The following is a 6,933-nucleotide window of genomic DNA, read 5'->3' as shown; positions in this document are numbered from 1 at the left end:
CACCTTCCCTTGCATGCCACCCCTCCCTCCCTCCCTTCACTCCCTCCCCTTCCCTTGCATGCCACCCCTCCCTCCCTCCCTTCCCTACCTCCCTCCCCTCCCCTGATGCAACCTTTTATCATACGCAGTGGCCATGTAAAAAAGCAAAATAATATTGGATTATGATTCAAGATGAGATAGTTGCTAAAGGTAGTGAAAATTAAATTTGTATTAGGTAATGAACCTTGGCTCTGTATATAAACGGACTCTGTAATGTTGATCAGCAGCCTTCGTTGATAGGCATTGAAGCACCCAGCCTGTGAACACAGCAGAGTATAAGGGTCAGAAGAGATCTCAGATTGCTGGCAGAGGCTCCTTTGGCAACGGACTGGCCAACGCGGTGCCGAGTCACAGCCTGCTGAGCCCACTATTTGGAAGGGGCATGGTAAGGTAGCTATGCTAAGGACTGGGCTGTGAAAGTCTTACAACCTATTGTCGAAGGCTTATGCTGCTGGAATCAACTGGCTGTTGTGGGTTTTCTGAGCTGCGTGGCCGTGGGCTGGTGGGTTTTGCCCCTAATGTTTCGTCCATATCTGTGGCTGGCATCTTCGGAGGCATGTCACAATGAGATGTGTTTCTCTCCATGGAACCGTCACAATGGGCTTTGCTGCTAGTATGATCGAGGATGTTTGATGTTTGACTTGTTTGTTGTTAAGTTGCCCTGAGCCCTTTGGAGAAGGGCGGGATATAAATCTAATGAATGGATGGATGGATGGATGGATGGATGGATGGATGGATGGATGGATGGATGGATGGATGGATGGATGGATGGATGGATGGATGGTATACACACAGTGTGTTAACATATGTACATATATGTGTGTGTGTGTGTGTGCGTGTGTGTGTGTGTGTGTGTGTGTTTAGGGGCCATAAAGTTGCAACTGAGTTATCCTGTAGCATTTTCAGTATCAGAGATGTTCAGATGTGGTTTGTCATTGCTAGCTTATAAGAAAAAGAAGGAGGGGGGAGGGGGAGGAGGAAGAGGAGGAGGAGGAATTTGGATGTATACCCCCCTTTCTTTCCTATAAGCAGACTCAAGATGGCCTACAAGCTCCTTTCCCTTCCTCTCCCCACAGCAGAGGTAAGTGGGGCTGAGAGAGTCCAGAGAGAACTGGGGCTTGCCCAAGGTCACCCAGCAGGAATGTAGGAGTGCGGAAACACATCTGGTTCACCAGATAAGCCTCCGCCACTCAGGTGGAGGAGTGGGGAATCAAACCCGGTTCTCCAGATTAGAATCCACTGCTGTTAACCACTACACCACACCAGTTGTCTCCCTTCCACGTATTAACCATGGCCAAGTCTGCTTAGTTTCTAAGATCTGGCAAGAGTGGGCTAGCCTGAGCTATCCCGTTCAGGGGGAAAATTGTGTTTGGGATGAAGTAAATAGGAAAAGACCTCTCTTTCTTCTAGCACAGGCTGTGCCCTTCACTCTGTCTTCAGCATTCATTAGACAGAGAAATAGATCAATATAACAAATTGGCATCGCCACCTAGCCTTGTTCAGTAAGCTGCCCGCTTAATATTCTCCCCAAATCCTTATATCTTGCAAGAAAAAGGAGCCGTGGAGAGGAAAGAGGCCTGGTTTCTTCGTTAATATGCTTGGCTCAAGGATGAAGAGAGAAATGAACAGACCTTCCAACATCTCTTTAGAGGCGTCATAAACATGGAATCAAAGCGAGCTGATGCAATTTCATCCCGATCTTCACTTTATCTTTCTCATTCTTCTTTTTAATTCTTATTTTGGCTGGCATGCTCCCCTAAGTGGAAAAAATTGGAAAGGGCCCCAGAGCCGTCATTCTAAGCGTCTTCCAAGAGTGATATTTGCAATAAATGTGTGAGAAGGGCTTCTGTAATTTCTAGCTGTAAGATTATCAGATTAAGACAGCAATTGGTAGCATAGTGGAAAATGTAATAATATCGTCCAGAGTTAAGGAAGGTCGAGGCAGAGCTATGCCTGGTTAGTGGGAAGATCTTGGCCACTGCCATTGTCCTGAGAAGAAGAAGAAGAAGAAGAAGAAGAAGAAGAAGAAGAAGAAGAAGAAGAAGAAGAAGAAGAAGAAGAAGAAGAAGAAGAAGAAGAAGAAGAAGAAGAAGAAGAAGCCGCCGCCGCCGCCGCCGCCGCCGCCGCCGCCGCCGCTTTCACAGCCGGATTCAACTGGTTCTGGTGGGTTTTCTGGGCTGTGTGGCTGTGGTCGAGACCAGTGGTGGGATCCAAACATTTTAGTAACAGGTTCCCATGGTGGTGGGATTCAAACTGTGGCGTAGCGCCAATGGGGCTGGGCGGGGTACGACGGGGGCGTGGCCAGGCATTCCAGGGGCGGGGCATTCCTGGGCGGGGCTGTGGCAAGGACGCAGCTGCTGCACCGGTCCTTGGGCGGGAAACGAGTGCACGCAGGCGCAGGCTGCCACGCACACCAGGGCACCTCCTGCTAGACTGCTTCCAGTTCTGCGCGCTACTGCTGAGAGGAGGGGCGTCACTAAGGCAAAAATCACGTGGCAAAATCACCAATTAGTAACCCCCTCTCGGCACACACAAATCATTAGCAACCTACTCTCAGGAACCTGTGAGAACCTGCTGGATCCCACCTCTGGTCTCGACCCAGAAAACCCACCAGAACTAACCCAACACTTCTGTTTGGAGGGGAGACCTCCGAGAAACATGAGGGGCGTGCTGTGGAGGCAGGAAACGGCAAACTGTCTGAACAGCGACTGCTTCGAAAACACATCGCTGGCCAATGGCCATAAATTGACCTTGACTTGATGTGGGGGAGGGTGCCATCCAGTCACAGTTGACTTATCACAACTCCCGCAAGGGGCTCTTAAGGCGACTGAGGAGAAGAAATGGTTGACCGTAGAAAGGTGCTATTGAAAGAGAAGTCAACCTGTGTTGACTCTTATCAACCTATGTTCTGCATATGGTTTGAAAAAAACAAGGGAAACAAATTACATCCTGCCACGGAACCATTTGTCAAGAGTCTGGCAGCTCCCGCACATGCAGAATAACGCACTTTCAATCCACTTCCACAATTGTTTGCAAGTGGATTTTGCTCTTCCGCACAGTAAAATCCAGCTGCAAAGTGCATTGAAAGCGGATTGAAAGTGCGTTATTCAGCATGTGCGGAAGGGGGCTCAGCGATGACCTGTTATCATTTCAATTCTTTCCTGCTTCTTGCAATGAGACTGTGGGAAAGGACTGGGAGCAGGTGAGAACCTACTTGCTTTCTCTTGCTTTACATTACCTTTCTCACCCTCTGGGTTGACTAGCATTTGGCCTTATCTCTTGTTCGACCTTGAAGACTCTTATCTCTTGTTCGACCTTGAAGACTCTGCTGGGATCCGGAGGTTGGAGGTTAGAGGGATGTCCGGGAAGAAATCTTCACCAGGTAATGCTGTATTGAGACTCAGTTCCAGTAAAAGCTGGTTTGTATCTGTTAGCAGTGTTCCTTGTTCAAGTGCTGTTGACCTCCTGGCAATTACCAGTCTCTTGGACACAGATTCCTGGTTATTGCAGGGAGATCGACAGTACCAGACACTGTGACATGCCTCTGAAGATGCCGGCCATAGATGTGAGTGAAACAGTAGGAACAAAAAGTACCAGACCACAGCCACACAGCCTGGAAAACCCACAACAGACAGTTGATTTCTGCCTTTAAAACCAACTTACCGCATTCCTGAGATTAGAATAATAGAATCATAGAGTTGGAAGAGACCCCAAGAGCCATCTTGTCCAACCTCCTGCCAAGGAGGAACACACAATCCAAGCACTCCTGACATACGTTCATCCAGCCTCTGTTCAAAAACCTCCAAAGAAGGAGACTCCACCACAATTCAAGGCAGTGAATTCCACTGTCAAACAGCCCTGACGGTCAGGAAGTTCTTCCTAATGTTTAGGTGGAATCTCTTTTCCTGCACCTTGAATGCATTACTCTGTGATTCTCAGGAGGAAGTATAGAACCCTTTTAAAGAAATAAGATAAAAAACTTAGATGCATCAACCCCCCTCCAAAGAAAGAAAGAAAGAAAGAAAGAAAGAAAGAAAGAAAGAAAGAAAGAAAGAAAGAAAGAAAGAAAGAAAGAAAGAAAGAAAGAAAGAAAGAAAAAGAACCAACGAACCAGGGGGCATTCATTGAAAATGCTGGGGGGAAGAATTAGGACTAATAAAAGGAAACACTTCTTCACGCAACGTGTGATTGGTGTTTGGAATATGCTGCCACAGGAGGTGGTGATGGCCACTAACCTGGATAGCTTTAAAAAGGGCTTGGACAGATTTATGGAGGAGAAGTCGATCTATGGCTACCAATCTTGATCCTCCTTGATCTGAGATTGCAAATGCCTTAGCAGACCAGGTGATCGGGAGCAGCAGCTGCAGAAGGCCATTGCTTTCCCATCCTGCATGTGAGCTCCCAAAGGCACCTGGTGGGCCACTGCGAGTAGCAGAGAGCTGGACTAGATGGACTCTGGTCTGATCCAGCAGGCTAGTTCTTATGTCTTATGTCTTAAGAAAGAAAGAAAGAAAGAAAGAAAGAAAGAAAGAAAGAAAGAAAGAAAGAAAGAAAGGAAGAATGGAAGGAAGGAAGGAAGGAAGGAAGGAGAAAAGAAAGAAAGAAAGAAAGAAAGAAAGAAAGAAAGAAAGAAAGAAAGAAAGAAAGAAAGAAAGAAAGAAAGAAAGAAAGAAAGAAAGAAAGAAAGAAAGAAAGAAAGAAAGAAAGAAAGAAAGACCATGTTGGTAATCTCAGCCTGGAATCCAATTTGCAAACTAGATTTAATTTTCTCTGCCAGAATCAACAAGAATAGGAAGTAAATAATATTCCGACTAACAGGGCTCTCGCCACGGGCACATGTTACAGCTACAAGCACTTCTGAAATGTTGTTGGAATATTAAAAGTACATTACGAAAACATTGATTTTAGACTTGCCTGGCAGATTATGTTCCTAGAAGCACTTTCCTTTCAGGCGGAAGAAATATTTGACAATGTGGTTTGCAATGTTCCGGGAATGTTTGCGTGCCTTCGGACGTCACTTTGTATAATGGTTCATTTTCAGTGTAGAAACACTCTTGCCGGTTTGAAGGGCACAAAACGTCTGTGATTCCCCCTATACAAACATTAGCTCTGCAACTCTCCATTGTTGCTTTATTCTAGCGCTGACGTGACCAGTTCCTCGAAGAGTCCCTTGGCTGGAACACTGATGCAAATGGCTAATTATGACTTTGATGCAAAGCGTGTTTCCTTTGCATGAGCACATTTCTTAGAATTCCATATGGCTGATTCCATCATTAAAGCTCTTTGGGGGACGTTGGTGAAAAATACGGACTGACAGAAGGATAAAAGGGAGACGGGAGACAGTCCAGTAGTCTGCCTGAGCTCCTTAGAGAAAGGGCTGGACAAAAATGCTAAATAAATAAAAAGAAACCAACAAAACAGCGCAGCGGTGTTCCACACAGCGACAGTAGGGTGCGTAAGCCTCTTACTATAGAGTTCTGGTAGGGCAATGGCTTCCAACCTTGAAAGCCAGTGTGATGCAGTGGTTAAGAGCTGGTGGACTCTAAACAGGAGAACTGGGTTGGACTCCTCCACCTAGGAGGCAGAGGCCTATCTGGTGAAGCAGATGTGATTCCACACTCCTGCGTTCCCGCTGGGTGACCTTGGGTTGGTCACAGTTCTCTCAGAACTCTCTCAGCCCAACCTACCTCACGAGGTGTCTGTTGTGGGGAGGGGAAGGGAAAGGAGCTCGTAAGCCACCTTGAGTCTCCTTACAGGAGAGAAAGGTGGGATTCAAATCCAAACTCTTCTTCTTCTTCTTTTCCCTTGCTTACCCCTTGGCAACCCATTTCTCTAAATTGTACCCCATATTAACAATCCGTTACATAATTTTGTACACATCCCCAAACACCCTGGTGTGTACCCCGGCTGGAAACAATTGCATTAAGAGATCACTAGGGTGTCAGAGCTGGGTGAGGCAAAAGAGGTGCCAGATTGTCAGAAGGCGGTTTCCACACAGCCAAGGGAGAGAGCCTGCATCGGCATTAATCATGCCGATGCAGGCTCTGGGGCCGTTCGCACAAACGGCCCCATGGGATGCGCAGCTGTGGGAGCAAGCTCCGCACAACCACGTATTCCCCCTCTTGGCCCCAAAGGCCTCGTTACCTTCTGCTGGCAGCCGCATCGCTCTATCGTCGCTCTGAGGAGGGAAGGGGACATGCCCCCTGGTCTCCAGTGCTTCAGCCGTCGCTGTGGCCATGGGGGTGTGTCCCCTTCCCTCCTCAGAGCGACGCGGCTGCCAACAGAAGGTATCGAGGTGTTTGGGGCCGGGAAGGGGAGGGGAAAATGCCGGCTTCCACCCGCTGCCGTTCGCATGGCAGCGGATGGAAGCCGGCGTTTGCAGGAAAACTCGCTCCCCAAGCGAGTTTTGAATACACCATTTGGGTGGGCACAGAGCGCTGCTGCATCGATTTGGCAGTGGCGCCTGTGCGAAGGGTCCCCACCAAAACGGTGTTTTACCGGGCTGAAGCCATTGCTTTCAGCCCCTGCAGAAACCGCCAGAAGAGAGAGAACATAAGAAAAGTCATACTAGGTCAGATCAAGGTCCATCAAATCCAGCAGTCCGTTCACACTGTGGCCAAGCAGGTGCCTTCAAGATATATCACTCTCATATCCAGTGATATGAGAACCAAGATGGTGCCGTGACTAAGGTCGATGGGCTCTAATCTGGAAAACTGGGTTTGATTTCCCCATTCTTCCATGTGAAGCCTGTTGAGTGACCTTGGACCAGCCACAGTTCTCTCTGAACTCTCTCTGCCAATGTTCCCTGTAAACCACAAAGAAGAAGTGTTTGCAAGCAGTTACTCTTCTGCAAGGAGACTCAAAGAGGTTTAGAATCTCCTTTCCTTTCTGCAC

The sequence above is a fragment of the Sphaerodactylus townsendi genome, linkage group LG05 (genome assembly GCF_021028975.2).
Source record: "Sphaerodactylus townsendi isolate TG3544 linkage group LG05, MPM_Stown_v2.3, whole genome shotgun sequence".
NCBI classification, from domain to species: Eukaryota; Metazoa; Chordata; class Lepidosauria; order Squamata; family Sphaerodactylidae; genus Sphaerodactylus; species Sphaerodactylus townsendi.
Note: the sequence above shows the minus strand (reverse complement) of the source record.